General features: G+C 38.6%; 1 protein-coding gene across 3 annotated transcripts in view; it reads left to right on the forward strand.

Moving 5' to 3' along the window:
* The window catches only part of cbfa2t2 (CBFA2/RUNX1 partner transcriptional co-repressor 2), a 41,442-nt gene that overhangs the window by 4,558 nt on the left and 26,884 nt on the right, over positions 1-10,000 (forward strand). The window contains exon 2 of one of the 3 annotated variants that reach the window (XM_081380888.1): positions 3,869-3,911. The exons of the other annotated variants lie outside the window; for them this stretch is intronic. The gene's annotated coding sequence lies outside the window, so the exon portion shown is untranslated. The remainder of the gene's footprint in view (positions 1-3,868; positions 3,912-10,000) is intronic. 3 annotated transcript variants of the gene reach the window in all.

Consider the following 10,000-nt stretch of genomic DNA (forward strand, 5'->3'; position numbering starts at 1 on the left):
GTTGTGATTGGTCGTAGTGTTATCCAATTGCGTGCAGTGAGATTTTCAAATGCATGCTTGGTGCCGCCCCTCGAGCTGGACGAGTTTCATTAGTCGACGCCAGACCATTAATCTTTCAGATTTAGGTCTGGATTTCCAGGCTACAATGGTTGAGCAGTTTAGTCAAAATGTTCTGAAGAGACTCGATCGCTTTATATGATGAACAGACTGAATTTAGGCTTTTCTTAAGTGTAAGTAAATAATGACCATTTTTTCATTTTAGGGTGAACTAACCCTTTAATCTTTACAAATGAATCTTCTGAAGCCTAAATATAATCGGCTGAAGTAAAAAGCTAAAATTATGCTTGACACAGTCGCATGACACCATTAAGCTTTGACAGCGCTTTTAATCTTTATTTAAATACATTTTCCCTGAATGTTTGAGTTAGGACAGTTTGCAAGATCTCGATTATAAACACGACGAGGCTGTGAAGCCAACCGTTCGGTGTGATGAAGCTTAATATCCGACAACCTCTGTAGTCCCATCTAGACACATGTTAGCAAAACATCACGAGATGTATATGTCGAAGAATAAAACACGAAAATATCTTGAGCTTGTGTTCACACTCAGACATTATCTCAGACATTTAATCAAAAACCCATTGACTTCAGTGTGCATGCAAGATTTGTTTTGAACAACTTTTAAACTTTAATTTCAGATTATGCACATAAAACTATCGTGTGACTTCTAAAGACATATGGAGTTTTTTGGTTCTTCATCACCGATTGCTTTTTTTGTGTTTTTTTTGTTAAAGCTGCAGTCCGTAGTTTTCCTCTTTGTCGCCATCTCTGTTCGAGATCTGCAATTGCAGTTATTCGTGAAATTATCAACATTACGTGGGTTGTGCCTTGGCATGGCACAGCGCGGATGAATCCGATGTTTTGAGGAGAATGTGCGGCTGTCAGTCGGTGTGGATCCTGGCATTCGCAATCACAGATTCTGCTTTTGGAAAGTATGACCAACATAAGAATTTTCACCGGAAAATGTCATCTGAACATCCACTTTTGTTCTGACCAACTTGCAGTAAATCACGCTGATTAAATCTAGCGATCGCTTATATCACGTCAAACCATGCAAATTATACTTTGTTCTCAAATTGTTAATGTTAACAACATCAGCATTGCGTGACATTTAATGCCCTCCTGATATTATCCTTGTTTCCGCACGGGCCGGTGTCAGTCTCTTTTGTTCTGTAGCCGCTCCGAAGACTTTCGCGTTCAACAGCGGGTGAATCTCCAATTGTGATTGTCATTTGAACCTTTCTGGATCTGCCATCAAATTGCTAAGTTTAATTATATCAAGTGCAGTGAGAAAAGGCTATAAATCTCCAGCATCCTCACACTCATAGTCGACTAGCCGAGACTCTTCTTTATGTGGACAGAAGTGACGTAATGGCGCAAAGACATGCTCGAATTTCCCGTTGAAATCCACCAGTACCACTGGAATAAAAAAACATTATTACAAGCTTACCATGTATTTTGGATCATTTTTAACCCAAAAAAGTTACGGACTGCAGCTTTAAATGAAACAAATGTTCTTTTGTGTTCCGTGAAAGAAACCGATGGTGTGTAAATGATAACAGAACAAACATATTTTTCGATGAACTATCCTTTTAAAGAGTTTTTCTCAGATTCCTGGAGCATCGATGCGTTCTGTAGTCTGTTCTGCAATCGTCTGCAGGGGCTGATGGTTATCTGTGATCAGCTGATCCGCCTGTAACCAAAACAAAACAATACGAGTTTGGAGTGTTTCTCCTCCTGAACGTGAGTGTGGGATTATTTCGGGACGGATGATCATGCTCTGAACTTTCTGCTTCTTTCTGCACCGGTGGGAGTTTGAAGAGGGACAAAGACGGCAGTCATTGAGGAGTCTATCAGGGAGGAGCGTTTAAGAGCTTGTGAAAGAGGCTTATCATGCCATTAAAGCTTTTTAAGACCCCCACCATACACACACACACACACACACTGCTTGAGAACGACCCCTCCACCTCCTTCACTCACATTTCTGTGGAGTTTAGGAATATTTTCTGGAACTTTCTGAAATCTCATGTTCAGATTCAAGAAGCTTTACATTAAACCAAAACCGTTAGAGACGCTGAGGCACAGTTGAATCTCTTGATCAAATATCCAGGGACTATTTTACCTAAAAAATAAACAAGAAATTATATTTTTTTATATTTATATTTTTAAGACCATTAAGATCTTTTTTTTTTGCATTGTAACATTGTTTTAATGACAATACTATAATTTTCTCATACCCAGATATAAAAAAAATATATATTGTAATATAGAAATAAAACAAATGCATGTATACCTATACAAGTATGTACAACTTTACAATTTAAATAATGTTGCTTTTTATTTTGCATCACATTAATGAGAATGAGATATATATTTTTTTAGCATTTTCTTAAATTCTTATTACCAAAATCTTATGGAAAAATCATTTTGCATAAATAAAATCATTTATGCAAAATTATTTTTCCACAAGATTTTGGTGTGAAATATTAATATTTTTTATAATGTATCTTTGAAATATTCTTGACAAGTTTTTGTGAGATTCCCCCATACATACAATTTAAAAATGAAAATAAAGCTAGCGGTTTACATTACACTATTCTCTCTTTCCCTCTCTCTCTCTCTCTCTCTCTCTCTCTCTCTCTCTCTCTCTCTCTCTCTCTCTCTCTCTCTCTCTCTCTCTCTCTCTCTCTCTCTCTCTCTCTCTCTCTCTCTCTCTCTCTCTCTCTCTCTCTCTCTCTCTCTCTCTCTCTGTGTCTGATGGGAAATCCAGCTGTTTTGTGGCTGTTAGTGCCCCACGGACTATATAAAAAAAGAGGGGATCAAAATTGCCTTCAGTCCAGACTGTGAGAACTGACCAGAACGTTGACATTGAGACCTGGTGTGTGTGTGTGTGTGTGTGTGTGTGTACGGTGTAACTCTTTCCCATGCTTCAGGCCATACGGCCGCATTAAACAGGACGTCTGTGTCACATTTCAATGATCCATTATATTTCTCCTGTAGAACTGGCAGAGGTGTTTCTGAATGAACGTGAGAGTGAATGAGACGCTTTATTTTTGTCTGTTTCTGTGAGTGTGTGGAGTGCTGTAATGATGATCTCCCCCATGAAATACTCCCGTGGATATGAGTGAGATTTCCAGCATGTGAACGTGAGTGAACGAATCAGTCCTGTGAGTCGGTTCTTTTCAGTGAACAAGTTCGTGAAATACTGAACAATTCATCTGTGAAAACATTCTGTAGGCTCTGTTCAAAACCTAGTGAGCTGAGTCGTCTACATAGGCAGCATACTACCTTAAATGACACCTCATAAGTTAACATCTGTTAAAAGCTTAACAGATAGGCAGTGTAAATTATGTTAGGTCATTAGGTTTTGAAAATGTGATGATGTAAAGTAACGGATGAATCATTTTTTGGACTGGTTCATTAAAACAAACTGTTTGAAACAACCGATTCACCAAAATGATTCAGGCATTCCAGCACTTGCAAACATGCCAAAGGGATTGTGGGAAACGGTGGTCTTGACAAGCCAGAACAGATCCTGCAATCCAACCTTAGGGAAGGCATGCTTACACACACACACACACACACACACACACACACACACACACACACACACACACACACACACACACACACACACACACACACACACACACACACACACACACACACACACACACACACACTTGAGATCCCCTTTCCCTTCTTATCTGCACAACTATAATTAAGTCCTTGGTTTACATTGTAAAAAGCCCCATGGGTGCTCTCTTTGTGTCTCTCTCCGTCTCTCTTTCTGTCTCTTTCCCTCCAGGTGTTCTCTATACATACTCCATCTGAACCACCTGCAAACACAGGTGTGTGTGTGTGTGAGTGTGTGTGTGTGTGTGTGTGTGTGTGTGTGTGTGTGTGTGTGTGTGTGTGTGTGTGTGTGTGTGTGTTTGTGCCAATAACACAGCTGCTCTCATGCCTTGAGGCCAAAAATGGACTGAGAATTCAGAATAAACACAGGTGTGCTGGAGGAGAACCAGAGATATAGACTTTTTTCTGGTTTTAATCTGTTTTTCTGCTGCTCAAACTATTTATGATGCATGCATTATATGTATTTGCATATGCAATATTTTTGTGTGTTTATACACATGCATGTTTGTTTGTATGTATGCAAGTTATTTGTATGTAAGTAAAAAGAAGAATTAGGGAGAATGTAATGTAATGTAACAGTCCGTAATCTGATTATGAGTATTTTAAAAATTTTGGAATCTGATTATGTAATCCAGATCAAATGTGATCAGTTATTCCAAGCATACTTGACCTGCTGACTGCTTTGACTAATACAGTTTCACATTTTATTAGTATGCATGTTTTTAAGCAGAAGTTAGCGGTATGCTACTATTCTAATCCGTACACAGTCTCTTTCATCGAGTCTTTCTCTCATCTTGTCTTAGATTTCGTTCGGCATGGATCCCACACGTAATAGCCCAACACACAGCTCTTTGTGTCTCCCCATTACAGCTGTGTTATCTCTTCCATGCTTTCATCCCACTCGGATGAGATTACGGACGCATTTTATTTCAATAGCGCAACATGTATCTGATACATACACCTCCAAATCAGGCTCAAGGTCACTGCCTACGTCCTTCTTTCATTATGCAACGGCCTCAGAAAGCGTTCAGATATGTAAATCACACCTACAAATGTGTGAATGTCATTGCACTAGAAAACTAAGACATAAATAAGACATAAAGGTTTCTCATGCATTTGAATGGATGCGTTTATTGTATGCCCACACGTTCATTATTTGATCATTTAAGTCTAATAAACAAATGTTTTGCTTTGATATTTTGTATTCAATGCAATGACATTCAAGACATTCGGCTGTATGTGTTGACTAACTGAATGATCGTATAGAAGTCTTAAATATAGTCTGGAGGTTGTTTACACTGGAGCGTCGTCGTCAGACCTGGTTTGGGACTTGACCTCTTCGGTATGGAGCGGTGTGTGTTTCTCTAATCTACTTCACATCAGTTCTTCTCTTGTAAAACAAGGCAGTGAATTCCTCTTCGTCACTTTAAAAGAGATTCCCAAAGAAACCTTCAGTTCGCAGGGTTCACGCCAGATGAAGAGCCTGCTGTTCTCGGACACTTTTAGCTAAATAATAAAAGATCAATGTGTTAAATATGAAATGCAGAAAATGCAAAATAACCATTTTCTCAATTAAACATGCAGCATCTTGAGGTCACATGACAGCGCCGCATAATGTTGTTATTTAAACATTTATTGTTGAATACTTCGTATTGTTGCACATGCAATTTTTTAAATACACTGGCGATGCAGAAACAATTTTCACTTAGAAATTGCAAGGTAAATTTCACAAATAATTACAAAGAAATAGCACTTTGAATTAAACCTGGAATTTTGAAGTAGAAAGATAGTATTTTTGACTGTGTACTAGGCAGTAAATCGTGTGTATACTGCGAATTATTCACTTCCATTATGGCATCAAACAGCTTGTATTGTACTAGTTCTGAGGGACAAACATAATAACATTAATAATTTGCATGCATGAACAAATATGACGGTTCCATCATGTTTAAGATTGAGAATGGATCAGGGTTGCTGTGTATATACTGCTCATTTGATGGTCATTATATCTATCTGACAGTAAAGTGTGTGTGTGTTGTCTCTCTTCTTGGCTCCCAAAGTGGAAACTTTAGGGTAGTGTTGCCAAGAGAGAGTGTGACCCACCTCTCATAAATTGTAAGTGCAGACTCGTGCACACACACTCGGACAGACGCAGTGTTGGGGAGAAACTAACTTCTAGCTTAGCAACACTAAGCCAGTATAGTGTGACAGTATACGAGCTGAACGGTTTGGGGGAGGGTTTGAACACTGTTCCAGATCAAATGAAAAACAAGCATACTAATACTACATGGCAAATTTTTACAAATCATTTTAGCATTTGCATGCATTTTTAAGCATTGCTGTTTACTCTAGTGATTTCAAATGCTTAAAGCGCTATATGCCATGAAAGACAACTCATTTCACTATACAGGTGAAACTCGAAAAAAAACTAGAATATCGTGCAAAAGTTCATTTATTTCAGTAATTCATCTTAAAAGGTGAAACTAATATATTATATAGACTCATTACATGCAAAGTGAGATATTTCAAGCCTTTATTTGTTATAATTTTGATGATTATGGCTTACAGCTTATGAAAATTTCTGAGATTTTGAATTTAGGGTTTTCATAAGCTGTAAGCCATAATTATCAAAATTATAACAAATAAAGGCTTGAAATATCTCACTTTGCATGTAATGAGTCTATATAATATACTAGTTTAACCTTTTAAGTTGAATTACTGAACTTAATATTTTTCGAGTTTCACCTAAATGCATGCGTGGTCCTGTTCGATTTTTGAGACATAAGTATTCATTGAATCGATTGTAAAATCGATTTTCCATGTCTAAAGACATTTTAAACGCCAAATATGGGCAAACTAACAACTAACAGGCATTAGGACGAACGTAAAGAGGACTCGCCGCGCACAAATCAGCAATATTTCTGATGATTTATTGGCGTGAAGTTTCGTGCACAATAACAAACAGGAGTGCAACATTCTCGAAAAACAATAAGAAGAGTGGATTGCCATTACATCAATGAGAAACATTACTACAGGCTTCAGCATGGCTGTGTTTACCATTAGAAATGTCAAACAATTTCACCTACGTAGGCGATTGTAGACCGTAGCGATGAGGTGATTGAGGTTCGTTTTGCCACATAATTGGGCTTTAACGGTCAGCTGAGAAGGAAAACGCATGTGTATCAGTATATTGGATCCGTGCATTCGGTCTTAAAGTGACAGCAGCCTAATAATCCACTGCTGTCTGTGTCATTAATGTGAATCTAACAACAAAAGACAAAGAGAAAATCACTCACTGCTCTCTGATGTTTTTCAATTGAGTGCATTACCTGGTGACCCCAACTCACTTCTGGGGACCCCAAACTATAAGTAAACACACACACAAAACTCTTTCACACACGTCTTACAAACACACTCTGTCTGTATGTCTTGTAAGAGGAGTCGTGTGTGTGTGTGTGTCAGGCTTTACTTAAACTAATGGCTCCCAGGCGTGCAGCGCGGCCAGACACACTGGAGCCGAGAGCCGAGCAGGAATGCCACTACAAACAGAGAGAGAGAGAGACTGACGGACGCGGAGAAGTGCTTGGAAAGAGATTTTGGTGTGGAGGAGATTGGATGTGGATTTGGAACAGCAGTCCGCTCAGTGTGTGTGTGTGTGTGTGTGTGTGTGTGAGTTCAGGACGAGTGTGTTCACATCTGTCGCCCTGCTGCGTTACGTCCACAGATGGAGGAAACGTCTTGCAGATGGAATTGAAGGATTGTAACGATTTGGATAGAAACAGGCTCCTGTGCTCTTTATAATGCGTTTAAAAGAACATTCGCACCCAAAATGAAACAATATGACTCGTGCGCTTTACATGTGCTCTCGATAAAGGTTCCAAAAGGGCGTATTTTAAATGTTTGGTTCCAAAAAGAACCAGAAGTTCTTAAAAGAACCGTTTTTCTTTCTTAGTGTAAAGAGCGTTTTATAATCCCCCCCAAAAAAAGCTTTTTACATTATAAAGAAACTGGAAAGATTCCATGGATGTTAAAGGCTCTTCATGGGAACCTTCGATACCAATAAAGAACCTTTTTTTTTTTTTAAATATGCAAAAATCAGTACTGTTTTGGAGTCATTTATGTTAACATAATACTTATATATACTTATAATACTTACATATGTTAACATAATAAGCACAGAAAATTTCACTGCACATAGAATTATTAAGGTAAAATAGTCAAGATTAGTGTTATTCTCTTGCTTTGTCTGCTATCTTGGATGTTTTTCCACACAGTCACAGTGCATTTTGGTATTGTCTTCATATACTTGAAGGAAAACCTCTTTAGAATTTGTCTAAAATAAGGCATTTCAGAAGGCAGTGTGAGCTTTTGTGTTGTTTGTTGCCTTAAAACGCTCTCTAGGTAGACAGCACACTTTAAAACAGAGCTAGTCTGCCGTTCCCAGCACACACAGTGTTTTTCATTGGAAACAGGCGTCTCCATATGTGGCGTAATGGCCACACACTCCTTTCAGATGCATTTCTGAGCAGAAAGTCTTTTTGTTGTTTAAGCCAAGCTTTATAGATGTGTATTTACATGCAAATGAAGGGAGCTGGTGTTAACACTCATCAACTCGAGTAGCAGCCCAAACACACTCCCTAAAGCACAGACCACTGTTTGTTCACAAGCAACAGGTTTTACATCACTGGTTTGATTTTTACTCTCTCAATGCATGCAATATTTTTGATAAACGGCATACGATGAGCTAGTGTTGAGTTAATTATGATCAGGATTTTTTTTTTTTTTTAGAAAATTTTACTAATATATAATATATATGAAGAGTTCAGATGCAAAAGCCTCTAAGTGCCATCTAAAATTTCCTTCTAGAATGATCATTTTTACCAAGCTTGTATATTTAAGTTTCACTTTAATGACAATTAATAGGTAATTTTCATTGCCATTAAAGTGAAATAACTGAACATAAACATGCAAGCTTGATAAAAATGATCATTCTAGAAGAAAATTTCAGATGGCACTTAGAGGCTTTTGCATCTGAAGTCTTCATATATTAAATAATAAATATATTTTATGTACTATCATATATATATATATATCTATCTTTTTTTAACATTATATTTACTTTAAAAAAATCCCAAAATGCACCAAAAAAAAGCAAGCTGAATGATGATTTCTTTCTCAGGTGATAATCTCCAGTATTGACTGATTAATCAGGCTTGCTGATGTATCGCTCTTTCACTAAACACGCTGAAGTCTTGTTATTCCTGCTCGTATCACGTTCCCTTCCCTCTCCGTGATGCCGAAGTCTCTGAGAGTGAGGTCATGCACTTTTTACTTTTCTTTTTTGGACAGGAGGAGAGATTGGCCGCTAGTCGGGGTTCTGTTTATTTGTCCAGGAGTAGATGGAGAAAGTATGGAGATAGAGAGCATGTGCCACATGACACCGTATTGTAGATAATGTTTCTTATTACATGTCAGAATTTATTAAACTTCGCCTTCCTCGCCCCAGGTGAACAGAAAATGATCTGACATCATGTGAGGGATTTATTCATAATCATTCGTTTAGAAAGTTTTAAATGTCTGTCCCATCAAACAAGCAAACAAATATATAAACATATTATCGGTATATTATAAAATTGCAAACATAAAACACACACACACACACACACACACACACACACACACACACACACACACACACACACACACACACACACACACACACACACACACACACACACACACACACATACACACACACACACACTAACCCTACCCCTAAATCTAGCCATCACACACACACACACACACACACACACACACACACTAACCCGACCCCTAAACCTACCCATCACACACACACACACACACACACACACACACACACACACACACACACACACACACACACACACACACACACACACACACACACACACACACACACACACAAACCCTACCCCTAAATCTACCCATCACACACACACACACACACACACACACACACACACACACACACACACACACACACACACTAACCCAACCCCTAAACCTACCCATCACACACCCACACACACACACAAACACACACACACACACACACACACACACACACACACACACGCAAACACACACACTAACCCAACCCCTAAACCTACCCAACACCCACACACACACACACACACACACACACACACACACACACACACACACACACACACACACACACACACACACACACACACACACAGACACACACACACACACAGACACACACACACACACACACACACACACACACACACAC

The sequence above is a fragment of the Scardinius erythrophthalmus genome (genome assembly GCF_964197995.2).
Source record: "Scardinius erythrophthalmus genome assembly, chromosome: 12".
Lineage (NCBI taxonomy): Eukaryota > Metazoa > Chordata > Actinopteri > Cypriniformes > Leuciscidae > Scardinius > Scardinius erythrophthalmus.